The sequence below is a fragment of the Bufo bufo genome, chromosome 5, assembly GCF_905171765.1.
Source record: "Bufo bufo chromosome 5, aBufBuf1.1, whole genome shotgun sequence".
Classification (NCBI taxonomy): domain Eukaryota; kingdom Metazoa; phylum Chordata; class Amphibia; order Anura; family Bufonidae; genus Bufo; species Bufo bufo.
The window spans coordinates 87,378,393-87,406,110 of NC_053393.1; positions in this window are offsets into that span (position 1 = coordinate 87,378,393).

Consider the following 27,718-nt stretch of genomic DNA (forward strand, 5'->3'; position numbering starts at 1 on the left):
TCAGTCTGTCACATCACCCCCATGCATATCAGGGAAACTGTCTGAGCCTCAAGTTATGCAGCAGTCTCTTATGTTGTTTGAAGACTCTGCTGCCAGGGTTTCCCAAGGGCATCCACCTAGCTCTTCACCAGGGGTGGAAGAGATAGAATGCACTAACGCACAACCACTTATGTTTCCTGATGATGAGGACATGGGAATACCACCTCAGCACGTCTCTGATGATGAAGAAACACAGGTGCCAACTGCTGCGTCTTTCTGCAGTGTGCAGACTGAACAGGAGGTCAGGGATCAAGACTGGGTGGAAGACGATGCAGGGGACGATGAGGTCCTAGACCCCACATGGAATGAAGGTCGTGCCACTGACTTTCAGAGTTCGGAGGAAGAGGCAGTGGTGAGACCGAGCCAACAGCGTAGCAAAAGAGGGAGCAGTGGGCAAAATCAGAACACCCGCCGCCAAGAGACTCCGCCTGCTACTGACCGCCGCCATCTGGGACCGAGCACCCCAAAGGCAGCTTCAAGGAGTTCCCTGGCATGGCACTTCTTCAAACAATGTGCTGACGACAAGACCCGAGTGGTTTGCACGCTGTGCCATCAGAGCCTGAAGCGAGGCATTAACGTTCTGAACCTTAGCACAACCTGCATGACCAGGCACCTGCATGCAAAGCATGAACTGCAGTGGAGTAAACACCTTAAAAACAAGGAAGTCACTCAGGCTTCCCCTGCTGCCTCTTCTGCTGCTGCCGCCTCGGCCTCTTCTGCTGCTGCCGCCGCCTCGGCCTCTGCCTCTGGAGGAACATTGGCACCTGCCGCCCAGAAAACATGGGATGTACCACCAACACCACCACCTGCGTCACCAAGCATCTCAACCATGTCACACGGCAGCGTTCAGCTCTCCATCTCACAAACATTTGAGAGAAAGCGTAAATTCCCACCTAGCCACCCTCAAACCCTGGCCCTGAATGCCAGCATTTCTAAACTACTGGCCTATGAAATGCTGTCATGTAGGCTGGTGGACACACACAGCTTCAAACAGCTCATGTCGCTTGCTGTCCCACAGTATGTTGTTCCCAGTCGCCACTACTTCTCCAAGAGAGCCGTGCCTTCCCTGCACAAACAAGTGTCTGATAAAATCAAGTGTGCACTGCGCAACGCCATCTGTGGCAAGGTCCACCTAACCACAGATACGTGGACCAGTAAGCACGGCCAGGGACGCTATATCTCCCTAACTGCACACTGGGTAAATGTAGTGGCGGCTGGGCCCCAGGCGGAGAGCTGTTTGGCGCACGTCCTTCCGCCGCCAAGGATCGTAGGGCAACATTCTTTCCCTCCTGTCTCCTCCTCCTCCTACTCAGCTTCCTCCTCCTCTTCTTCCACCTGCTCATCCAGTCAGCCACACACCTTCACCACCAACTTCAGCACAGCCCGGGGTAAACGTCAGCAGGCCATTCTGAAACTCATATGTTTAGGGGACAGGCCCCACACCGCACAGGAGTTGTGGCGGGGTATAGAACAACAGACCGACGAGTGGTTGCTGCCGGTGAGCCTCAAGCCCGGCCTGGTGGTGTGCGATAATGGGCGAAATCTCGTTGCAGCTCTGGGACTAGCCGGTTTGACGCACATCCCTTGCCTGGCGCATGTGCTGAATTTGGTGGTGCAGAAGTTCATTCGCAACTACCCCGACATGTCAGAGCTGCTGCATAAAGTGCGGGCCGTCTGTTTGCGCTTCCGGCGTTCACACCCTGCCGCTGCTCGCCTGTCTGCGCTACAGCGTAACTTCGGCCTTCCCGCTCACCGCCTCATATGCGACGTACCCACCAGGTGGAACTCCACCTTGCATATGCTGGACAGACTGTGCGAGCAGCAGCAGGCCATAGTGGAGTTTCAGCTGCAGCACGCACGGGTCAGTCGCACTGTGGATCAGACACACTTCACCACCAATGACTGGGCCTCCATGCGAGACCTGTGTGCCCTGTTGCGTTGTTTCGAGTACTCCACCAACATGGACAGTGGCGATGACGCCGTTATCAGCATTACAATACCACTTCTATGTCTCCTTGAGAAAACACTTAGGGCGATGATGGAAGAGGAGGTGGCCCAGGAGGAAGAGGAGGAAGAGGGGTCATTTTTAGCACTTTCAGGCCAGTCTCTTCGAAGTGACTCAGAGGGAGGTTTTTTGCAACACCAGTGGCCAGGTACAAATGTGGCCAAACAGGGCCCACTACTGGAGGACGAGGAGGACGAGGATGAGGAGGAGGTGGAGGAGGATGAGGATGAATCATGTTCACAGCGGGGTGGCACCCAAAGCAGCTCGGGCCCATCACTGGTGCGTGGCTGGGGGGAAACACAGGACGATGACGATACGCCTCCCACAGAGGACAGCTTGTCCTTACCTCTGGGCAGCCTGGCACACATGAGTGACTACATGCTGCAGTGCCTGCGCAACGACAGCAGAGTTGCCCACATTTTAACGTGTGCGGACTACTGGGTTGCCACCCTGCTGGATCCCCGGTACAAAGACAATGTGCCCACCTTACTTCCTACACTGGAGCGTGATAGGAAGATGCGCGAGTACAAGCGCACGTTGGTAGACGCGCTACTGAGAGCATTCCCAAATGTCACAGGGGAACCAGTGGAAGCCCAAGGCGAAGGCAGAGGAGGAGCAAGAGGTCGCCAACGCAGCTGTGTCACGGCCAGCTCCTCTGAGGGCAGGGTTAGCATGGCAGAGATGTGGAAAAGTTTTGTCACCACGCCACAGCTAACTGCACCACCACCTGATACGGAACGTGTTAGCAGGAGGCAACATTCCACTAACATGGTGGAACAGTACCTGTGCACACCCCTCCACGTACTGACTGATGGTTCGGCCCTATTCAACTTCTGGGTCTCCAAATTGTCCACGTGGCCAGAGCTAGCCTTTTATGCCTTGGAGGTGCTGGCCTGCACGGCGGCCAGCGTTTTGTCTGAACGTGTATTCAGCACGGCAGGGGGCGTCATTACAGACAAACGCAGCCGCCTGTCTACAGCCAATGTGGACAAGCTGACGTTCATAAAAATGAACCAGGCATGGATCCCACAGGACCTGTCCATCCCTTGTGCAGATTAGATATTAACTACCTCCCCTTAACAATATATTATTCTACTCCAGGGCACTTCCTCATTCAATACTATTTTTAATTTCATTTTACCATTATATTGCGGGGGCAACCCAAAGTTGAATGAACCTCTCCTCTGTCTGGGTGCCTGGGCCTAAATATGTGACAGTGGCCTGTTCCAGTGGTGGGTGACGTGAAGCCTGATTCTCTGCTATGACATGAAGACAGATTCTGTGCTGACATAAGGCCAGATTCTCTGTTACGCGACCTCTCTCCTCTGCCTGGGTGCCGGGGCCTAAATGTGTGACAGTGGCCTGTTCCAGTGGTGGGTGACGTGAAGCCTGATTCTCTGCTATGACATGAAGACAGATTCTGTGCTGACATAAGGCCAGATTCTCTGTTACGGGACCTCTCTCCTCTGCCTGGGTGCCGGGGCCTAAATGTGTGACAGTGGCCTGTTCCAGTGGTGGGTGACGTGAAGCCTGATTCTCTGCTATGACATGAAGACAGATTCTGCGCTGACATAAGGCCAGATTCTCTGTTACGGGACCGCTCTCCTCTGTCTGGGTGCCGGGGCCTAAATGTGTGACAGTGGCCTGTTCCAGTGGTGGGTGACGTGAAGCCTGATTCTCTGCTATGACATGAAGACTGATTCTGCGCTGACATAAGGCCAGATTCTCTGTTACGGGACCTCTCTCCTCTGCCTGGGTGCCTGGGCCTAAATGTGTGACAGTGGCCTGTTCCAGTAGTGGGTGACGTGAAGCCTGATTCTCTGCTATGACATGAAGACAGATTCTGTGCTGACATCAGGCCAGATTCTCTGTTACGGGACCTCTCTCCTCTGCCTGGGTGCTTGGGCCTAAATGTGTGACAGTGGCCTGTTCCAGTGGTGGGTGACGTGAAGCTTGATTCTCTGCTATGACATGAAGACAGATTCTGCGCTGACATAAGGCCAGATTCTCTGTTACGGGACCGCTCTCCTCTGTCTGGGTGCCGGGGCCTAAATGTGTGACAGTGGCCTGTTCCAGTGGTGGGTGACGTGAAGCCTGATTCTCTGCTATGACATGAAGACAGATTCTGTGCTGACATCAGGCCAGATTCTCTGTTACGCGACCTCTCTCCTGTGCCTGGGCCTAAATATGTGACAGTGGCCTGTTCCAGTGGTGGGTGACGTGAAGCCTGATTCTCTGCTATGACATGAAGACAGATTCTGTGCTGACATCAGGCCAGATTCTCTGTTACGGGACCTCTCTCCTCTGCCTGGGTGCCTGGGCCTAAATGTGTGACAGTGGCCTGTTCCAGTGGTGGGTGACGTGAAGCTTGATTCTCTGCTATGACATGAAGACAGATTCTGAGCTGACATAAGGCCAGATTCTCTGTTACAAGACCGCTCTCCTAGGTCTGGGTGCCGGGGCCTAAATGTGTGACAGTGGCCTGTTTCAGTGGTGGGTAACGTGAAGCCTGATTCTCTGCTATGTCATGAAGACAGATTCTGTGCTGACATAAGGCCAGATTCTCTGTTACGGGACCGCTCTCCTCTGTCTGGGTTCCCGGGGCCTAAATGTGTGACAGTGGCCTGTTCCAGTGGTGGGTGACGTGAAGCCTGATTCTCTGCTATGACATGAAGACAGATTCTGTGCTGACATAAGGCCAGATTCTCTGTTACGCGACCTCTCTCCTGTGCCTGGGCCTAAATATGTGACAGTGGCCTGTTCCAGTGGTGGATGACGTGAAGCCTGATTCTCTGCTATGACATGAAGACAGATTCTGTGCTGACATCAGGCCAGATTCTCTGTTACGGGACCTCTCTCCTCTGCCTGGGTGCCTGGGCCTAAATGTGTGACAGTGGCCTGTTCTAGTGGTGGGTGACGTGAAGCTTGATTCTCTGCTATGACATAAAGTCAGATTTTGCGCTGACATAAGGCCAGATTCTCTGTTACGGTACCGCTCTCCTCTGTCTGGGTGCCGGGGCCTAAATGTGTGACAGTGGCCTGTTCCAGTGGTGGGTGGCGTGAAGCCTGATTCTCTGCTATGACATGAAGACAGATTCTGCGCTGACATAAGGCCAGATTCTCTGTTACGGGACCGCTCTCCTCTGTCTGGGTGCCGGGGCCTAAATGTGTGACAGTGGCCTGTTCCAGTGGTGGGTGACGTAAAGCCTGATTCTCTGCTATGACATGAAGACAGATTCTGTGCTGACATAAGGCCAGATTCTCTGTTCCGCGACCTCTCTCCTGTGCCTGTGCCTAAATATGTGACAGTGGCCTGTTCCAGTGGTGGATGACGTGAAGCCTGATTCTCTGCTATGACATGAAGACAGATTCTGTGCTGACATCAGGCCAGATTCTCTGTTACGGGACCTCTCTCCTCTGCCTGGGTGCCTGAGCCTAAATGTGTGACAGTGGCCTGTTCCAGTGGTGGGTGACGTGAAGCCTGATTCTCTGCTATGACATGAAGACAGATTCTGCGCTGACATAAGGCCAGATTCTCTGTTACGGGACCGCTCTCCTCTGTCTGGGTGCCGGGGCCTAAATGTGTGACAGTGGCCTGTTCCAGTGGTGGGTGACGTGAAGCCTGATTCTCTGCTATGACACGAAGACAGATTCTGTGCTGACATAAGGCCAGATTCTCTGTTACGGGACCGCTCTCCTCTGTCTGGGTGCCGGGGCCTAAATGTGTGACAGTGGCCTGTTCCAGTGGTGGGTGACGTGAAGCCTGATTCTCTGCTATGACACGAAGACAGATTCTGTGCTGACATAAGGCCAGATTCTCTGTTACGCGACCTCTCTCCTCTGCCTGGGTGCCTGGGCCTAAATGTGTGACAGTGGCCTGTTCCAGTGGTGGGTGACGTGAAGCTTGATTCTCTGCTATGACATGAAGACAGATTCTGCGCTGACATAAGGCCAGATTCTCTGTTACGGGACCGCTCTCCTCTGTCTGGGTGCCGGGGCCTAAATGTGCGACAGTGGCCTGTTCCAGTGGTGGGTGACGTGAAGCCTGATTCTCTGCTATGACATGAAGACAGATTCTGTGCTGACATAAGGCCAGATTCTCTGTTACGCGACCTCTCTCCTGTGCCTGGGCCTAAATATGTGACAGTGGCCTGTTCCAGTGGTGGATGACGTGAAGCCTGATTCTCTGCTATGACATGAAGACAGATTCTGTGCTGACATCAGGCCAGATTCTCTGTTACGGGACCTCTCTCCTCTGCCTGGGTGCCTGGGCCTAAATGTGTGACAGTGGCCTGTTCCAGTGGTGGGTGACGTGAAGCTTGATTCTCTGCTATGACATGAAGTCAGATTTTGCGCTGACATAAGGCCAGATTCTCTGTTACGGGACCGCTCTCCTCTGTCTGGGTGCCGGGGCCTAAATGTGTGACAGTGGCCTGTTCCAGTGGTGGGTGACGTGAAGCCTGATTCTCTGCTATGACATGAAGACAGATTCTGCGCTGACATAAGGCCAGATTCTCTGTTACGGGAACGCTCTCCTCTGTCTGGGTGCCGGGGCCTAAATGTGTGACAGTGGCCTGTTCCAGTGGTGGGTGACGTAAAGCCTGATTCTCTGCTATGACATGAAGACAGATTCTGTGCTGACATAAGGCCAGATTCTCTGTTACGCGACCTCTTTCCTGTGCCTGGGCCTAAATATGTGACAGTGGCCTGTTCCAGTGGTGGGTGACGTGAAGCCTGATTCTCTGCTATGACATGAAGACAGATTCTGTGCTGACATCAGGCCAGATTCTCTGTTACGGGACCTCTCTCCTCTGCCTGGGTGCCTGGGCCTAAATGTGTGACAGTGGCCTGTTCCAGTGGTGGGTGACGTGAAGCTTGATTCTCTGCTATGACATGAAGACAGATTCTGCGCTGACATAAGGCCAGATTCTCTGTTACGGGACCGCTCTCCTCTGTCTGGGTGCCGGGGCCTAAATGTGTGATAGTGGCCTGTTCCAGTGGTGGGTGACGTGAAGCCTGATTCTCTGCTATGACATGAAGACAGATTCTGTGCTGACATAAGGCCAGATTCTCTGTTACGCGACCTCTCTCCTGTGCCTGGGCCTAAATATGTGACAGTGGCCTGTTCCAGTGGTGGGTGACGTGAAGCCTGATTCTCTGCTATAACATGAAGACAGATTCTGTGCTGACATCAGGCCAGATTCTCTGTTACGGGACCTCTCTCCTCTGCCTGGGTGCCGGGGCCTAAATGTGTGACAGTGGCCTGTTCCAGTGGTGGGTGACGTGAAGCTTGATTCTCTGCTATGACATGAAGACAGATTCTGTGCTGACATAACGCCAGATTCTCTGTTACGGGACCTCTCTCCTCTGCCTGGGTGCCGGGGCCTAAATGTGTGACAGTGGCCTGTTCCAGTGGTGGGTGACGTGAAGCCTGATTCTCTGCTATGACATGAAGACAGATTCTGCGCTGACATAAGGCCAGATTCTCTGTTACGGGACCGCTCTCCTCTGTCTGGGTGCCGGGGCCTAAATGTGTGACAGTGGCCTGTTCCAGTGGTGGGTGACGTGAAGCCTGATTCTCTGCTATGACATGAAGACTGATTCTGCGCTGACATAAGGCCAGATTCTCTGTTACGGGACCTCTCTCCTCTGCCTGGGTGCCTGGGCCTAAATGTGTGACAGTGGCCTGTTCCAGTGGTGGGTGACGTGAAGCCTGATTCTCTGCTATGACATGAAGACAGATTCTGCGCTGACATAAGGCCAGATTCTCTGTTACTGGACCGCTCTCCTCTGTCTGGGTGCCGGGGCCTAAATGTGTGACAGTGGCCTGTTTCAGTGGTGGGTAACGTGAAGCCTTATTCTCTGCTATGACATGAAGACAGATTCTGCGCTGACATAAGGCCAGATTCTCTGTTACGGGAACGCTCTCCTCTGTCTGGGTGCCGGGGCCTAAATGTGTGACAGTGGCCTGTTCCAGTGGTGGGTGACGTAAAGCCTGATTCTCTGCTATGACATGAAGACAGATTCTGTGCTGACATAAGGCCAGATTCTCTGTTACGCGACCTCTTTCCTGTGCCTGGGCCTAAATATGTGACAGTGGCCTGTTCCAGTGGTGGGTGACGTGAAGCCTGATTCTCTGCTATGACATGAAGACAGATTCTGTGCTGACATCAGGCCAGATTCTCTGTTACGGGACCTCTCTCCTCTGCCTGGGTGCCTGGGCCTAAATGTGTGACAGTGGCCTGTTCCAGTGGTGGGTGACGTGAAGCTTGATTCTCTGCTATGACATGAAGACAGATTCTGCGCTGACATAAGGCCAGATTCTGTGTTACGGGACCGCTCTCCTCTGTCTGGGTGCCGGGGCCTAAATGTGTGATAGTGGCCTGTTCCAGTGGTGGGTGACGTGAAGCCTGATTCTCTGCTATGACATGAAGACAGATTCTGTGCTGACATAAGGCCAGATTCTCTGTTACGCGACCTCTCTCCTGTGCCTGGGCCTAAATATGTGACAGTGGCCTGTTCCAGTGGTGGGTGACGTGAAGCCTGATTCTCTGCTATAACATGAAGACAGATTCTGTGCTGACATCAGGCCAGATTCTCTGTTACGGGACCTCTCTCCTCTGCCTGGGTGCCGGGGCCTAAATGTGTGACAGTGGCCTGTTCCAGTGGTGGGTGACGTGAAGCTTGATTCTCTGCTATGACATGAAGACAGATTCTGTGCTGACATAAGGCCAGATTCTCTGTTACGGGACCTCTCTCCTCTGCCTGGGTGCCGGGGCCTAAATGTGTGACAGTGGCCTGTTCCAGTGGTGGGTGACGTGAAGCCTGATTCTCTGCTATGACATGAAGACAGATTCTGCGCTGACATAAGGCCAGATTCTCTGTTACGGGACCGCTCTCCTCTGTCTGGGTGCCGGGGCCTAAATGTGTGACAGTGGCCTGTTCCAGTGGTGGGTGACGTGAAGCCTGATTCTCTGCTATGACATGAAGACTGATTCTGCGCTGACATAAGGCCAGATTCTCTGTTACGGGACCTCTCTCCTCTGCCTGGGTGCCTGGGCCTAAATGTGTGACAGTGGCCTGTTCCAGTGGTGGGTGACGTGAAGCCTGATTCTCTGCTATGACATGAAGACAGATTCTGCGCTGACATAAGGCCAGATTCTCTGTTACTGGACCGCTCTCCTCTGTCTGGGTGCCGGGGCCTAAATGTGTGACAGTGGCCTGTTCCAGTGGTGGGTGACGTGAAGCCTGATTCTCTGCTATGACATGAAGACAGATTCTGTGCTGACATCAGGCCAGATTCTCTGTTTCGGGACCTCTCTCCTCTGCCTGGGTGCCTGGGCCTAAATGTGTGACAGTGGCCTGTTCCAGTGGTGGGTGACGTGAAGCTTGATTCTCTGCTATGACATGAAGACAGATTCTGCGCTGACATAAGGCCAGATTCTCTGTTACGGGACCGCTCTCCTCTGTCTGGGTGCCGGGGCCTAAATGTGTGACAGTGGCCTGTTCCAGTGGTGGGTGACGTGAAGCCTGATTCTCTGCTATGACATGAAGACAGATTCTGTGCTGACATCAGGCCAGATTCTCTGTTACGGGACCTCTCTCCTCTGCCTGGGTGCCTGGGCCTAAATGTGTGACAGTGGCCTGTTCCAGTGGTGGGTGACGCGAAGCTTGATTCTCTGCTATGACATGAAGACAGATTCTGCGCTGACATAAGGCCAGATTCTCTGTTACGGGACCGCTCTCCTCTGTCTGGGTGCCGGGGCCTAAATGTGTGACAGTGGCCTGTTTCAGTGGTGGGTAACGTGAAGCCTGATTCTCTGCTATGACATGAAGACAGATTCTGCGCTGACATAAGGCCAGATTCTCTGTTACGGGACCGCTCTCCTCTGTCTGGGTGCCGGGGCCTAAATGTGTGACAGTGGCCTGTTCCAGTGGTGGGTGACGTAAAGCCTGATTCTCTGCTATGACATGAAGACAGATTCTGTGCTGACATAAGGCCAGATTCTCTGTTCCGCGACCTCTCTCCTGTGCCTGGGCCTAAATATGTGACAGTGGCCTGTTCCAGTGGTGGGTGACGTGAAGCCTGATTCTCTGCTATGACATGAAGACAGATTCTGTGCTGACATCAGGCCAGATTCTCTGTTACGGGACCTCTCTCCTCTGCCTGGGTGCCTGAGCCTAAATGTGTGACAGTGGCCTGTTCCAGTGGTGGGTGACGTGAAGCCTGATTCTCTGCTATGACATGAAGACAGATTCTGCGCTGACATAAGGCCAGATTCTCTGTTACGGGACCGCTCTCCTCTGTCTGGGTGCCTGGGCCTAAATGTGTGACAGTGGCCTGTTCCAGTGGTGGGTGACGTGAAGCCTGATTCTCTGCTATGACATGAAGACAGATTCTGTGCTGACATAAGGCCAGATTCTCTGTTACGCGACCTCTCTCCTCTGCCTGGGTGCCTGGGCCTAAATGTGTGACAGTGGCCTGTTCCAGTGGTGTGTGACGTGAAGCTTGATTCTCTGCTATGACATGAAGACAGATTCTGCGCTGACATAAGGCCAGATTCTCTGTTACGGGACCGCTCTCCTCTGTCTGGGTGCCGGGGCCTAAATGTGTGACAGTGGCCTGTTCCAGTGGTGGGTGACGTGAAGCCTGATTCTCTGCTATGACATGAAGACAGATTCTGTGCTGACATAAGGCCAGATTCTCTGTTACGCGACCTCTCTCCTGTGCCTGGGCCTAAATATGTGACAGTGGCCTGTTCCAGTGGTGGGTGACGTGAAGCCTGATTCTCTGCTATGACATGAAGACAGATTCTGTGCTGACATAAGGCCAGATTCTCTGTTACGGGACCTCTCTCCTCTGTCTGGGTGCCTGGGCCTAAATGTGTGACAGTGGCCTGTTCCAGTGGTGGGTGACGTGAAGCTTGATTCTCTGCTATGACTTGAAGACAGATTCTGCGCTGACATAAGGCCAGATTCTCTGTTACGGGACCGCTCTCCTCTGTCTGGATGCCGGGGCCTAATTGTGTGACAGTGGCCTGTTCCAGTGGTGGGTGACGTGAAGCTTGATTCTCTGCTATGACATGAAGACTGATTCTGCGCTGACATAAGGCCAGATTCTCTGTTACGGGACCTCTCTCCTCTGCCTGGGTGCCTGGGCCTAAATGTGTGACAGTGGCCTGTTCCAGTGGTGGGTGACGTGAAGCCTGATTCTCTGCTATGACATGAAGACAGATTCTGTGCTAACATGAAGCCAGATTCTCTGCTATGGCATGAAGAGACTGATTCTGTGCTGACATGAAGCCAGATTCTTTGCTATGGCATGAAGAGACTGATTCTCTGCTGACGTGAAGCCAGATTCTCTGCTATGGGACCTCTGTCCAATTGATATTGGTTAATTTTTATTTATTTTATTTTTATTTTAATTCATTTCCCTATCCACATTTGTTTGCAGGGGATTTACCTACATGTTGCTGCCTTTTGCAGCCCTCTAGCTCTTTCCTGGGCTGTTTTACAGCCTTTTTAGTGCCCAAAAGTTCGGGTCCCCATTGACTTCAATGGGGTTCGGGTTCGGGACGAAGTTCGGGTCGGGTTCGGATCCTGAACCCGAACATTTCTGGGAAGTTCGGCCGAACTTCTCGAACCCGAACATCCAGGTGTTCGCTCAACTCTACACTCGAGTTCTCCAAAGCAAAGATGAAGTACGGATATCACCTTGTTTTTCAGATTTTTTATTGTAACTAGGCCCAGAAGTTCACATTCGGGCTCCGGTTACCGCAGAAATGCGTTATGGATCCCGTGACCAGAAGTTCGCTCATCCCTAGTTATGATATTTAATGGTCATAACTAACTTAAAGCAAAAAATGGATGTCTAAGCGCTGCAAGTAGAAATTTAAAGGACCCATGATTGCATGAAGTATCCTAGTAGAGTTAGCAATGTGCAGGCTTAACATATAGAATAAATAAGGCAAAGGTGTACAAAATGATGTTTGGTTTCAGTTCACACCTTGCTGTGCATCAAAAAAATTTATTTACGGGATCAAGGATCAAATCGCAATATAGTAGTACTTGATTGTAATTAATCAGAAATAAGTGTCAAAACATAAGTGTCACAATTAAAAATAAAACTGAAAGTACAAATGATGTTTGGTTTCAGTTCCCACCTTGTTCTCTATCAACACTTGTATATCCAGGATCGAATCCTGGTATAATAGTACTTGATGATTGAAACTAGAGATGAGCGAATCGAAGCTGACGAAGTGGAATTCGTTTTGGAATTTCAGGAAAAATTCGATTTGCTACGAATGCGAATTGCCTCGCGCTTCGTGGTAACCAATCGCATTTTTCCTAAAAATGGCGGCTACATGTGTGAGGACTGAGGACATGGGGCAAGGAACTCTGGGAAGGCGGGATCACCCAGATTGACATGCCTGCATGCAGCCAATCATCAGCCAGCCCTGTGATGTCACAGTCCTATAAATACGGCGGCCATCTTAGAGTCAGACATTTTCCAGCGTTCAGAGTACAGGGACAGATGTGTTCAGGCGCTAGGGACAGCAGTTGGAAAAACCTGATTGTGGAGAAAAAAAGACAGAAAAAACTATTTATAAGTGCAGGGAAAGGATAGGGAGAAATCATTTCACAGCATCTTAGTGCAGGGAGAGATGTCAGAAAGCGCTAGGGACATTAATAGGAAAGTGCTTTACAAGTGCAGGGAAAAATTATTTGGGGATCCATTATACAGCTCTGTCATTCCAGCAATTTGTTCTTGGGGTGCAAGTGCTATGTTGAAAAGCCTTTAGTGGCTTATATCTTAGTATCTTTAGTATCTTATATCAGTACTACAAGAAAAATATATACGCATTTCACTTCTGCAGTTATTTCTGGTGAAAGCGTATAGGGGCGTATTTCAGTAAAAAAATATATATATACTGTATATGCACTGCACTGTTGCCGTTATTTATGTTAAAAGCGTATAGGGGTGTATTTCAGTACTACAAGAAAAATATATACGCACTTCTCTCTAAGTTTTTTCTGGTCAAAGCGTATAGTGGCCTATTTCAGAAAACAAGAAAAATATATTCTCAGTTTACTTCTGCAGTTATTTATGTTGAAAGCGTATAGGGGTGTATTTTAGTAAAAAAAGAAATATATATACGCACTGAACTGTTGCAGTTATTTCTGGTGAAAGCGTATAGGGGTGTATTTCAGTACTACAAGAAAAATATCTACGCACTTCACTCTAAGTTTTTTCTGGTCAAAGCGTATAGTAGCCTATTTCAGTACAACAAGAAAAATATATTCTCGGTTCACTTCTGCAGTTATTTCTGTTGAAAGCATACAGGGGTGTATTTCAGTACTACAAGAAAAATATATTCTTAGTTCACTTTTGCAGTTAATTGTGGTGAAAGCATTTAGTGGCCTATTTCAGTACAAAAATAAAAATATATTCGTTGCTTTTAGGGGTGTTTTAATTTTCGTTCAATTTGTTTAGTTCAGCTACAAGTATGTCATGCAGAGAAGTGCCAAGCCATGCACAGAGGAGTGGCATAGGCTTAAATGTTTCTGGTGCAAGCAGAGGTCGCAGCAGAGTAAGGGGGCGTGGCAGAAGGAGTCGCAGAAAGAGGCCTGAGCTCCCGGTGTCATCTAGCGGTCATGTCTTGACCAGCAACCCTGCGGTTCTCTATCGGTTAACTCGGTCATCCACTCCATCCCAAGTGACATCAGACACCCCCAGCCAACAGTCCTTGGGTTTGTCAGACACAACACTTAGTCGGCATGGCCCAGGAGCAGGCAATGTGCCCTCACCTGTCCTCAATAAAGATGGACGAACATCAGCCTGGACGATTCGCAAACGCGATCAAATTTTCTGGTGGGCCCCATTCACTTTAATTGCAGGCGAACCTGAAAGACCTTCAGGTCATATTTTCAGCCAGCAAACACTTACTAGAAGTACACAAATAGTCCTACAACATGGACAGTGATTTACCAGAGGGGGATCATTGGCAAAAATTCCCACAAAAAATATGTATTTTAATCAGGGGCCATTTTCATGCGTCTTAAAGGGAAACTCTCAAAAATGTGCCCTGCCAGGGCCTAGAGAAATTTTATTTCCTATCGGTTTGATGTATACAAATATGCAGCACTCCACGTTTTTGTATCCTGCAGAGTCCATAACAAAAATGCATACGTTAACGTAATTTTTTTTTCTACCATGGAACTGTATGGTGAACGGACGCCACTGTACGGCATCAGTCTAAAGCATCTGTTAACGCATACATTTTTGATATGCATTAGATGGATGGCAAAAACAGGATGTGAACCCAGCCCTAGTGTCAGAATAAGCACCAGCAGGGGCGTAGCTATAGGGGGTGCAGAGGTAGCAGTCACTACCGGACCCAGGAGCCTGAGGGGGCCGCAAAGACCCTTGTGCCACATAAGAAGACACTGGTATTATAGAAAGCGCATGCTGGTCAAGTTACACCTCTGGCTGGAGGAAATGAGTTAGGTCAAGAATTTGGCATGGGGAGGGTTGCCGTTTCAATTTTTGCCTCAGGCAACAGGAAGGCTATGTGCTTCCCTGCCCCTGGCCACAAAGCACTGAGGGAAGGGGGCCCAGGATGAACTCTTGCACCAGGGCCCATGACCTTTTAGCTACGCCCATGAGCACCAGTACACATCGGAGCAGCGTGGCAGAGAGGGGAGGCCGCCATGTACTGACAGAGCGCTACCTGGTCCTGGTGGTCAGGGATGAGGACTGTGTTTCCCAAGGATCATTTTCTACTGGGAAATACAGGGCACAGTATAATGCACTTGTCACGACCATGGTCATGATCGTGACTCTTGAACCCGCATGCAGTTGCCTGCGGTTTGGTCTGTTGTCAACCACATGGTGAGGGCTGCTGGTATGTTGCCTCACGTGTGGTTGCCGCTGGCAACATGATGTGGTTGGCAGTGTAGCAGCCGGAGCTGGACGCTAGGCGGCTCGCTGTCACGGCATGCGGTTGCCTCTGGCAACATGTGTGTTTTTATGTATGCACTTTCTATGTCTGGTGTGCACAGGGTTTATGTTATGTGTGCACTGTGACACTTTCCTTCACTTGTGGTTGCCCGTGGCAACATGTGGAGTTGTGTGCATGTGGTGGCAGTGTCTCGGCCTTCTGGCTGATCCCCAGGACATGGTTGCCACGCATGTCGTTGCCGGTGGTAACAGGTAGAGTGTGTGCTTCTTTGTGCTTTTCTCCTTTAAGTAGTTTCCATCCCTTGCCTGGTATTGGAAGGGTTAATTCCCTTCCTTGTGTGTGAACACTGGGTGTGTCTGTGTGTGGGTGTGCCTACTTGGGGCTATTTAGCTCCTGCTGGATGCCAGACTCTGAGGGGTACTCCAGCCTTGTAGTAAGCTGGAGTCATCCTCCTGGTTATATACCATCTGCCAGTGAGGGCCACCCTTGTGGTCATAAACTTATGTTAGACATTATTGTTCTTATTATATTATATGTCTAGTGGTGTCTCTATTGTTATTGCAGCGTATGGTCCTGGGTTCCTGTGTGGTGTGTGCTGTGTCCGTTTATGTTGTTGTGGACAGCAGCACTTGTGCACGGGTTCCAGGCTGTGTGTCTGTGGCAGGAAGGTGTGATACTAGTTTCACTACCTGCCATTGCCATATGTCTGTATATGTTTCCCTTCTCCTTGCAGCTTGGCCAGTGAGACTCCTGTTGCTCCGTGTCTAGGAGGAACAGGTCGTCTTACCCTGCTCCTAGTCCAGGGCCACCCTGAGGGCTAGTAGGAATCTTAGGTTCCAGAGTATGAGCCCTCCTACCATCAGGGTCGGCTCATACGGCTAGGAGACAGGGTCAGAATTAGGGATGTGATAGGAGGTGACCTGCTCCCTGATTCCTGTCCTGGCCTAGCAGCTATACTTCATATTGACATCGCACGGCTGAGGGTTTCCCCCATCCTCAGCCATGACAGCACTAGAATCTATATAATAGAAAGATATTAGCCCTACCCCCGAATAATAATACAATTAGGTGATCATTTATTGTATAGAAATACATCTATGTTATGCGTATTTCTTACACAGATTGTGGCGCAAAGGTCCTTAGCACCGCATTCTGCATATTTTTCCCGCTCATGCCAGGTCTAAAAAAGGATGGCGTGGGCAGGGAAATGGATACAGTTATGGCCATCCAGTTATTGGATACCACCGCCATACATTGACCTGATAACTCCTCTGTACAGTGACTGGATAACACTGCCATACCGTGACCGGATAAAAGGGTATAAGAGGGCACAGTACAGGGAATGACTAAGGGCACTGCACAGGGTGTTGTAAGAGGGCACAATGCAGCATATAAGGGGGCACATTACAGGGTGAGGGGCACAGTACGGGGTGGGGGGAAAGACAGTCAAATGACCCTGTAACATTAGAAGGTCCTTATGGTGAATGCGGTTCATGCGCCACCATAATAAGAGGCAGAGGAGTGAAACAAGGGTGTGATTATGTGGCTAGAGATAAAAAATATAACTGTCGGCCAGTACAGGCCCCAAATATTAGGCAATAGGCATTCACCTGACAAAAAAAGAACTTTGGATTCTGTGGCTGGAGGTACATTAGGCGGTCACAGGATAAATATGTAACTCTCGGCCAGTACAGGCCCCATAAATTAGGCAATAGGCATTCACCTGACAGAAAAGAACTTTGGATTCTGTGGCTAGAGGTACATTAGGCGGTCACAGGATAAACATGTAACTGTCGGCCAGTATAGACCGTAAAAATTAGGCAATAGGCATTCACCTGTGTCAAGCTCTGACAGGCGAGCTTAAGGAAAACAGCGAGGAGGGAAACCCACTGGCAGGTAGCAGCCTGGAACGAGGTACTCAAGCACAATTCCGGAGTAGTCAGGCAAAATCCAAGGTTAAAGCGGAATGCACAGGGTCAGAAGCGAAGGTTGGTCAAAGTTGGTACATGGAAAGTCAGCAAGGAACAGCAAACAAAATGCCTAAGAAGCTTTGTATGTCTCACCATAAGGTGGAATAACTCAGCACTGAGTCATGATCTAATCAGGTCTTTATAGCCAGAGGGTGTGGGTGTGGACCTGGAACCTCCGCCATCAAGGCACAGCTATATCTAAATATGCACAGTAGCTGCTGGGGCGCCCATGTTTATGCCAGGCCGAAGGGAGACCCGTATCCCACGCCGTCACCCTCCGACCCCGGGGGGAGATGACGTCCCCGGCTTCCTGACAGAGCCCCCCACAAAGGAGCGGCATCTGGACGCAACCTCAGGAAGGCCTCTCGGGATGGGCATGATAGAATGCCCGTACCTTGGCAACTCCATGGACCCCCTCCGAGGGCTCCCAGGAACACTCCTCTGGACCGTACCCCTTCCAGTGGACGAGATACTCAAGGACCCCACACCGGCGGCGGGAGTCCACGATCTCCTGGACTTCGTATTCATCATCGTTATCCACCTGAATGGGAGGAGGAGTGTGTGGCTTCAGTAAGGACACAAGAAACACAGGGTGGATGCCCAAGGATGCGGGCAACTGTAGCTTAGCAGCAACCTCATTGATCATGTCCATGATGGGAAAAGGTCCAAGGTAGCGGGGACCCAGTTTCTTGGAGGGGCAGGAGAGCCGAAGGTGCTGTGTGGATAACCACACTTTGTCCCCTTTCTTATACCGTGGGGATACCACCCTCCGGCGGTCGGCTTGTATCTTCTGGCGCCGCTGGGCAACTTGGAGCTGCCGCAGGAGCGTCTTCCGTAGATCTCAGAGGTGTCAGAGCCGCTTGTTCTCCTCTGGTAGTGGGGCGTTAATAGGTAGGTCCAGAAGGGTTAAGGGGTGATAGGTGTAGTTGGCAAAGAATGGAGAGAGACCGGTGGATGAATGCTGGTGGTTGTTGTATGTGAATTCAGCCAGAGGGAGATGGCTCACCCAATCATCCTGCAGATATGCAGAGTAACACCTGAGATATTGCTCCATTGTTTCATTGATCCTCTCGGTTTGCCTGTTGGTTTGTGGATGTGCAATGAGCAGGACACTGGTACAGTGGGTCAGCTATGCAGTGGGTCAGGATATATGTGTAGTAGTTTGTGACGCCAATTGCAGCTTGCGCAGGTACTGTAGCAGGGCCCTTTAAGATGTTATAACTCACGTACCAGGTGAGGAATGCCAGAGGGGGATAATGCCTCTGTGTAGTAGGTATTGTAGTGTCAACGGTGTCTCCTACCTTGGTACGGCTGGACTCCTGGATCCTGGCTCACTTGCAATAAAATTGAGTGTGGTCAGTAGGAGTAATTGAGGAACCTTGGTAGTAAGGAATGAGATCCAGACTGGTGATATAATCCAACTTGTCTTTACTTAATGTTTGGCAGCTTGAATCCATACGGGTACAGCAATAGTCTTGGGTCCCAGCAGGTATTGGCAATATGTGGCAGGAATTAATATGTATTCTGCTTCTATTCATATGCCTAGTAAATCTGGCAGGTATCTATCTTCTGCTCTATCTTCTGCTTGATATGGGCCTGACTAGCTGAGGAGGTACTTGGCTTCTCATGGACTCTGGATAAGTACTCACAGGACTGCTCGCAGGGAATGATGTCTTCCTGGAGATCTGTAGTTCTGGAAGTGCTGCTTGCTTGTCACCAGCTGAGGTAGATAGCTCAGGCTGGGAAGAGTGATCCTTATCTCCTCCCCATGGGGTAGGATGTGGGAACAGTCCACTCCTCCTAAAAAGAGGGGGGAGCTAGCCTGGAATGAACTATTCCAGCCTAGGTATACTAAACTGGCTATGGTCTGCTGAGCATATTGCTGCCACCTGCTGGTGTACATAGAAATTACAGCATGATATATCAAACAGGCCTGGAAAATACATATAATGGACAATACATTGTTAAATCACACAAGATGGCAATACATATGCACCTGACATGTTGTAGCGGGGAGACAGAGTTTAGTGACATACTCTGGGATGTTACATATGATATGCGGAATATAGGCTGCGAGTGATGTGGAGACTCCGGCAGAAGTGGGTCCAGAATCGGAACGTGAATTGGGAGCCCCTGCCAGAGACAATGTTACCCGGGAGGCCATGTTGTAGGAACAGGTTAGAGGTCTCCTGGGCAGTAGGAAGGTTAGACGTTGGGATGAAGTAGGCCATCTTGGTCCACTGGTCCACCACCACCATGATGGTGGTACAGAATTGTAAAGAAGGTAACTCCACGACAAAGTCCATTGTAATATCTCCAAGGTGCCGATGGTATTGGCAGAGGTTGTAGTAGGCCGACAAGTCAGGTAGTTTGACGATTGTGGATTGCACAAATAGAACAGGACTCTACGAAGGAGCGTACATCCGCCGCCAGAGAAGGCCACCAGAAGTAGCGTAGGTGTAACGGATGGTGTTGCAGAGAGCTAAAACTTATAAATAAACATCCGACTGGCTTGATCCCAAGCTAAGGAGCATATGGATGAGCCCTATAAAACCCCTAGAGCTCTCACTGACTGCTATGCCCATGCAAAGATCTTTATGGTAGACGATTGCATGCCCACGTACCTAATACTATGTGACACCTGAAAACCCTATAATAGTGAGGGGACACGACCACTGGCTCCCTGCACTTAATACGGACGGAGTCAGGGTCACCTAGAATCAAGCCAGCAAGGAAACACAAATAAAGGAAAAAGACTTATCTTAAGGAATCAGCAGCAGCAGCAGAAGCAGCTTCCAGCAGTGAACAAAATCCAGGAAGTAGTATAAACCGCAAAGTGAGGCAGTATGGGAGGGAATATAAAGGGAGGCAATTAGTGTAAATAGGTGACAGCTGGGAGAAGGAAAGGAGATGACAAAGTGAAACCAAAACAAAGAACGTCATGCAAGAGGTAGAGAAGAACGTCTGCCAGACCTTCTCAGAGAGCTGGCGGTGACAGTACCCCTCCCTCTACGGGTGGACTCCGGACACTCAGAGCCCACCTTCTCAGGATGAGACCTATGGAAAGCCCTGATGAGACGAGTGACCTTAATGTCCACCACTGGGAACCACATCCTCTCCTCAGGACCATAACCCTCCCAATGAACGAGGTACCGGAGAGAACTGCGGATAATGCGAGAATCCACAATCCTAGAGGCCTGAAATTCAAGATTACCATCAACAACAATCGGAGGAGGAGGCAAAGAGGAGGGTACAGTGGGTTGTACATAAGGTTTTAATAGGGACCTGTCAGGGCCGTCTTAGCCGCAGGGCAAAAGGGGCAGCTGCCCCGGGCCCAGTTGCATCTGGGGGCCCAAGGGAGCTCCGTTTCCCGACTCCCATTCACTAGGTTAAAACATTCGGGGCCTGGGCCCCTGATGTTTTGTCCCAGGCCCTGAATTTCCTGCCTTCCTGCTAGATACAACTGTATTGCCGTACACAGAACGGCAATACAATTGAATCTAATACACTGGGAAGAGGTGAAGGACCTGTTGTGACATCACTGGTCATGTGATCAGCAAAACAGGCTGTGATAGGATGACCTGGATAATGTCACTATCATGTGACCAGTGCAGGATTGGACCGGAGTGAAGAGGAGAAGGAGCCTAATGCTGATGTCTGTATATGAGGACTGGAGAGGTAAGTGAAGGGAGAGGCAGAGCAATGCTGGGAGTTGTAGTTATTTAACTAGGATGTATGTTATGGCTGAAGGGAGGGATGTAATTGACATGGAACTGTGTGCTTGAGGTGGCTGGGGAGGGAGTGATGTTATTTACATGGGACTGTATGTTGAAAGTGGATGGTGGGGGGGAATGATGTTTATGTACATGGGACTTAATGTTTAGGCTACGTTCACACTTGGGTTTGGGGATCCGCTTGTGAGATCCGTTTCAAGGCTCTCACAGCAGCCCCAAATGCATCAGTTTAACCCCAATGCATTCTGAATGGATGCGGATCTATTCAGAATGCATTCGTTCGGCTCCGTACAGCCCCCCCGTTCCGATTTGGAGGCGGACCCCAAAATGCTGCAAGCAGCGTTTTTGTGTCCGCATGGCCTTGTGGAGCCAAACGGATCCGTCCTGACTTACAATGTAAGTAAATGGGGACGGATCCCTTTGCATTGACACAAAATGGTGCAATTGTAAACGGATCCGTCCCCCATTGACTTTCAATGTAAGTCAGGACGGATCCGTATTGGGACTTAGAAATTCAAATCTAATTCAAGCGAATCGGTCCTGAACGGATGCATTTGTTTGTATTATCGGTGCAGATCCGTCCTGTACAAGTACAGGACAGATCCGCACGAACGCAAGTGTGAAAGTAGCCTTAGGGGGTGATGTTTACATGGGATTGTGCGTTGGAGGCGGCTGGGGAGGAGGTGATGTTATTTACATGGAACTGTATGGTGGAGGGAGGATTACAACTGCAGGGGGCACTGCAGATCCAGGGGACATTATAGGCGGTCTTATTACTACTGGGGGCTCTATAGGAGGGTCTTATAGATCCGCCTTTTTTCTACTAAGCGCACTATGGGGGCCTTATTACTACTGAGGGGTCTGTAGGGAGCTTTATTACCACTGGGGGAACAATAGGGGGCCTTATTTCTACTGGGGACTCTGTGAGGGTATTATTATTATGGGAGGGCTCTTTTAATAATGGGGGCATTGTTGAGGACTATTATCACGGTTGGGGCAGTGTTACTAATGAGGGCATTCTAGAAGGGAATTACTATTGGTGGGACTATGAGGAGCACTATTACTATGGGGGGCAGTAATGTTTCTTCAGGATAGTATTTGGGGGAATTGGGGGGGGGCAGGGGCGTAACTAAAGGCTCATGGGCTCAGGTGCAAGAGTTCAGCTTGGGCCCCCCTTCCCTCAGTGCTTTGTGTGTCTTCTTATGCAACACAAGTGTCTTTGAGCCCCTTGATGCTCCTGGGCCCGGTAGCGACTGCTACCTCTGCACAAGTGTCACACGTGTGGTATTGCCATACTCAGGAGAAGTAGGGCAATGTGTTTTGGGGTGTATTTTTACATATACCCATGCTGGGTGAGATAAATATCTCTGTAAAAGACAACTTTCCCCATTTTTGTATACAAAGTTGTCATTTTACATAGATATTTTTCTCACCCAGCATGGGTATATGTAAAAATACACCCCAAAACACATTGCCCTACTTCTCCTTGCCCTACAAATGTGTGACACTTTTTTGCAACCTAGGTGCACAAAGGGGCCCAAATTCCAATGAGATTTCACAGGGCATTTTTTACGCATTTGGATTCCAAACTACTTCTCACGCTTTAGGGCCCCTAAAATTCCAGAGCAGTATAAATACCCCACAAGTGACCACATTTTGGAAAGAAGACACCCCAAGGTATTCCGTGAGGGGCATGGCGAGTTCCTAGAATATATATTTTTTTTGGCACAAGTTAGCGGAAAATGATATATATTTTTTTTCTTACAAAGTCTCATATTCCACTAACTTGTGACAAAAAATAAAATTTTACATGAACTCGCCATGCCCCTCACGAAATACCTTGGGGTGTCTTCTTTCCAAAATGGGGTCACTTGTGGGGTATTTATACTGCCCAGGCATTTTTGGGGCCCTAAAGCGTGAGAAGTAGTTTGGAATCCAAATGCGTAAAAAATGCCCTGTGAAATCGGAAAGGTACTCATTAGAATTTGGGCCCCTTTTGCGCACCTAGGCTGCAAGAAAGTGTCACACATGTGGCATCTCCGTAGTCAGGAGAAGTAGGGCAATGTGTTTTGTAGTGTATTTTTACATATACCCATGCTGGGTGAGATAAATATCTCTGTAAAAGACAATTTTTCCCATTTTTTTATACAAAGTTGTCATTTTACAGAGATATTTCTCTCACCCAGCATGGGTATATGTAAAAAGACACCCCAAAACACATTGCCCTACTTCTCCTGAGTACGGAGATACCACATGTGTGACACTTTTTTGCAGCCAAGATGCGCAAAGGGGCCGAAAGTCCAACGAGTACCTTTTAGGAGGGCATTTTTAGGCATTTGGATTCCAGACTTCTTCTCACGCTTTAGGGCCCCTAAAATGCCAGGGCAGTATAAATACCCCACATGTGACCCCATTTTGGAAAGAAGACACCCCAAGGTATTCCGTGAGAGGCATGGCGAGTTCCTATAATATTTTTTTTTTTTGCAAAAGTTAGCGGAAAATTATTTATTTTTATTTTTTTCTCTTACAAAGTCTCATATTCCACTAACTTGTGACAATTTTTTTTATTTTACATGAACTCGCCATGCCCCTCACGAAATACCTTGGGGTGTCTTCTTTCCAAAATGGGGTCACTTGTGGGGTATTTATACTGCCCTGGCATTTTAGGGGCCCTAAAGCGTGAGAAGTAGTTTGGAATCCAAATGCGTAAAAAATGCCCTGTGAAATCCTAAAAGTACTCATTGGAATTTGGGCCCTTTGCACACCTAGAAATATCTCTGTAAATGACAACTTTTCCCATTTTTTTATACAAAGTTGTCAATTTACAGAGATATTTCTCTAACCCAGCATGGGTATATGTAAAAAGACACCCCAAAACACATTGCCCTACTTCTCCTGAGTACGGCGATACCACATGTGTAACACTTTTTTGCAGCCAAGATGCGCAAAGGGGCCGAAAGTCCAACGAGTACCTTTTAGGAGCGCTTTAGGGCCCCTAAAATGCCAGGGCAGTATAAATACCCCACATGTGACCCCATTTTGGAAAGAAGACACCCCAAGGTATTCCGTGAGGTATTCCGTGAGGGGCAAGTCTCCCTTTCCGCTAACTTGTGACAAAAAGTTCAATCTTTCATGGACTCAATATGCCCCTCAGCGAATACCTTGGGGTGTCTTCTTTCCAAAATGGGGTCATTTGTGGGGTGTTTGTACTGCCCTGGCATTTGAGGGTCTCCACAATCATTACATGTATGGCCAGCATTAGGAGTTTCTGCTATTCTCCTTAGGCCTCATGCCCACGACCGTGTTTTGGGTCCGCATCCGACCGTTCCGCGGCCCCGCAAACAAAATATAACATGTCCTATTCTTGTCCGCGCTTTGCGGACAAGAATAGGCATTTATAGGCATTTATAGGCATTTATATTGCATCCGCGGTTTGCGGACCGCAAAAAACGGCACGGTTGTGTGCATGAGGCCTTATATTGAGCATACGGGTAATGAGATATATTTTTTTCGTTCAGCCACTGGGCTGAAAGAAAAAATGAACGGCACAGATTTCTTCATTCACATCGATCAATGTGGATGAAAAAATCTCTGCCAAAAAATGTGCAAAAAAAAAAAAAGCTGTGTTCGCTAATAAAGATCCAAAAAGCTCAAAAGTGATCTTTATAGCGCCACAGCGATTTTACGGTGTGTTTGCAGTGGTCAGAAAAAAACACATTTCTGTCACTGCGGTGGGGCGGACTGAACGCAAGTGTGCGCACAAGATCAGGCCTGATCGGGCGAACACTGTGTTTTTTGTAGAGCCTAAGGTGACCCTAATGTACTGATATAGATCTGATTGCGATTAGTCTTGATCACTTACAGATACTATATAGTACTCGTGCTGATTAGCGACAGCGATGACGCTAATCAGCGACTAATCAGTGACTGCGGTGCGGTGGGCGCTAAGTACCTAACAAGTGGCTAACTAACATGGCGGTGATAAGGGACCCTTAGGCCCCATTCACACGTCCGCAATTCTGTTCCGCATTTTGCGGAACGGAATTGCGGACCCATTTATTTCTATGGGGACAGACTTTGTCCCGCTCGGATCCCGAATTGCGGATCTTCACTTCCGGGTCCGCACTTCCGTTCCGCAAAAATATAGAACATGTCCTTTTCTTGTCCGCAATTGCGGACAAGAAAAGGCATTTTCTATATAGTTCTGGCAATGTGCGGATCCGCAAAATGCGGAAAGCACATTGCTGGTGTCCGTGTTTTGCGGATCCGCGGATCTATGGATCTGCAAAACACATACGGACGTCTGAATGGAGCCTTACAGGGGGGTGATCAGGGAGTCTATATGGGGTGATCAGAGGTAAATAAGGGGTTAATAAGCGACAGGGGGGGTGTAGTGTAGTGTGGTGCTTGGTGTTACTTACAGAGCTGCCTATGTCCTCTGGTGGTCGATCCAAGCAAAAGGGACCACCAGAGGACCAAGTAGCAGGTATATTAGAGGCTGTTAACAAAACAGCGTCTGATATACCTTTCTGGGGTTAAAAAAATCGCATCTACAGCCTGCCAGCGAATGATCGCCGCTGGCAGGCTGTAGATCAATTTGTTTACCTTGCGATGCTGTGAACGCGCTCCTGTGTGCGTGCGTTCACAGGAAATCTCGCGTCTCGCGAGATGACGCGCCGATGCGTCAAGGAGGAATAACCCGGCCACCCGCAGCACGCATCCCTGCGTTAGGCGGTCGGGAACTGGTTAAAAACCTTGTGTTGTAAAGCGAGAGGCACAAACAACCTCCCAGGAAGACAAAGATCAGGAGCCTCTGCCTGGGCTACCTGAACCTCTGCCTCCAAATCAGGATAAAGAGCAGAGATGACCACCCCTTTAGCCAAAATAGGACCCGGGTCTTCAAAGTACCCCCCTCCGGGAAAGCAACGTGACAGGGCATCCGCCTTCACATTTTTAACCCCAGGGCGGAACGTAACAACAAAATTAAACCTAGAAAAGAACAAAGACCATCTGGCCTGTCTCGCGTTCAGACGCTTGGCCGATTGCAAGTAGGCCAGATTCTTATGGTCTGTAAACACGGTAATAGGGTGTCTGGCTCCCTCTAACCAATGGCGCCATTCCTCAAAAGCTAATTTGATGGCCAAGAACTCCCTATCTCCCACATCGTAATTTCTCTCTGCAGAGGAGAGTTTCCTTGAGAAAAAGGCACACGGTCGCTATTTGGCAGGAAAGGGACCCTGAGATAAGACCGCACCCACACCCACCTCAGAAGCGTCCACCTCAACAATAAAAGGTAGAGAGACATCAGGTTGTACCAAAATGGGAGCGGAAGAAAAACTCTCTTTGATACTAGAAAAGGCTTTAAGCGCATCTACCGACCACGAAGAAAAATCTACCCCCTTTTTAGTCATATCAGTGAGTGGCTTAACAACAGAGGAATAATTCAAAATGAACTTTCTTTAATAATTGGTAAAACCTAAAAACCTCATCAGTGCCTTCTGATTCTCAGGAAGCTCCCAATCAAGCACAGCGCTGACCTTCTCAGGGTCCATGCGAAAACCAGAAGCAGAGAGAAGAAAATCAAGAAATTAAATCTCCGGAACCGCAAACACACATTTTTCCAGTTTAGCGTACAATTTATTCTCCCGCAGAATCAGCAGGACCTGACGTAGGTGGTCCTGATGAGTCTTGAAATCAGGAGAAAAAATCAAAATGTCATCTAGATACACCAGTACAAATTTCCCTATTTAATGATAAAAAAATGCTGTTCACAAAATGTTGGAAGATGGCCGGAGCATTCATCAAACCAAAGGACATAACCAAATTCTCGAAATGACCCTCAGGGGTATTGAAGGCCATCTTCCATTCGTCTCCTTCCCTGACCCTGACTAGGTTGTATGCCCCTCTTAAATCCAACTTAGAAAAAACCTTAGCCCCAACAATCTTGTTAAACAGGTCCGGGATCAGAGGAAGCGGATATGGGTCACGAATCGTGATACGGTTCAGCTCCCTGAAATCCAGACAAGGTCTTAAAGAACCATCTTTTTTCTTAACAAAAAAAAACCCAGCGGCAACAGGTGACTTCGAGGGTCGGATGTGTCCCTTTCTCAGGCTCTCAGAGATATAAGTACGCATAGCGACTCTTTCAGGTTGGGAGAGATTGTATAAACGTGATTTTGGCAGCTGGGCGCCTGGGATGAGATTAATAGGGCAGTCGTACTCCCGGTGAGGGGGCAACTCCTGGACACCACTCTCGGAAAACACATCCGAAAATTCAGAGAGAAAAGATGGCACAGTCTTGGTAGAAACCTCTGAAATACATGCCGTGAGACACTTCTCGCTGCAAAACTCACTCCAACCATTTATTTGCCTTGCTTGCCAATCAATGGTGGGGTTATGTTCAGTGAGCCAGGGTAGCCCCAACACTAGAGGAGTAGGTAATCCGCTTAAGATGAAACATGACATATCCTCAACATGAGCGTCACCCACAGTCAAACAGATATTGTGAACTATGCCCTTTAACGTTCTTTGAGAAAGTGGAGCGGAATCAATAGCAAAGACAGGTATATCCTTATCCAAAGTGCATACCTGGAAACTATGCGATATTGCAAATTGATTATCAATGAGATTGACAGCTGCTCCACTATCTACAAAAATCTCACAAACAATGTTCTTGCTGTCTAGCGCCACCCTGGCAGGTAGGAGAAAATGGGAATTACAAGTAAACATCCGACTGGCTTCATCCCAAACTAAGGAGCATATGGATGAGCCCTATAAAACCCCTAGAGCTCTCCCTGACTGCTATGCCCATGCAAAGATCTTTATGGTAGACGATTGCATGCCCATGTACCTAATACTATGTGACACCTGAAAACCCTATAATAGTGAGGGAACACGACCACCGGCTCCCTGCACTTAATACGGACGGAGTCAGGGTCACCTAGAATCAAGCCAGCAAGGAAACACAAATAAAGGAAAAAGACTTATCTTGAAGAATCAGCAGCAGCA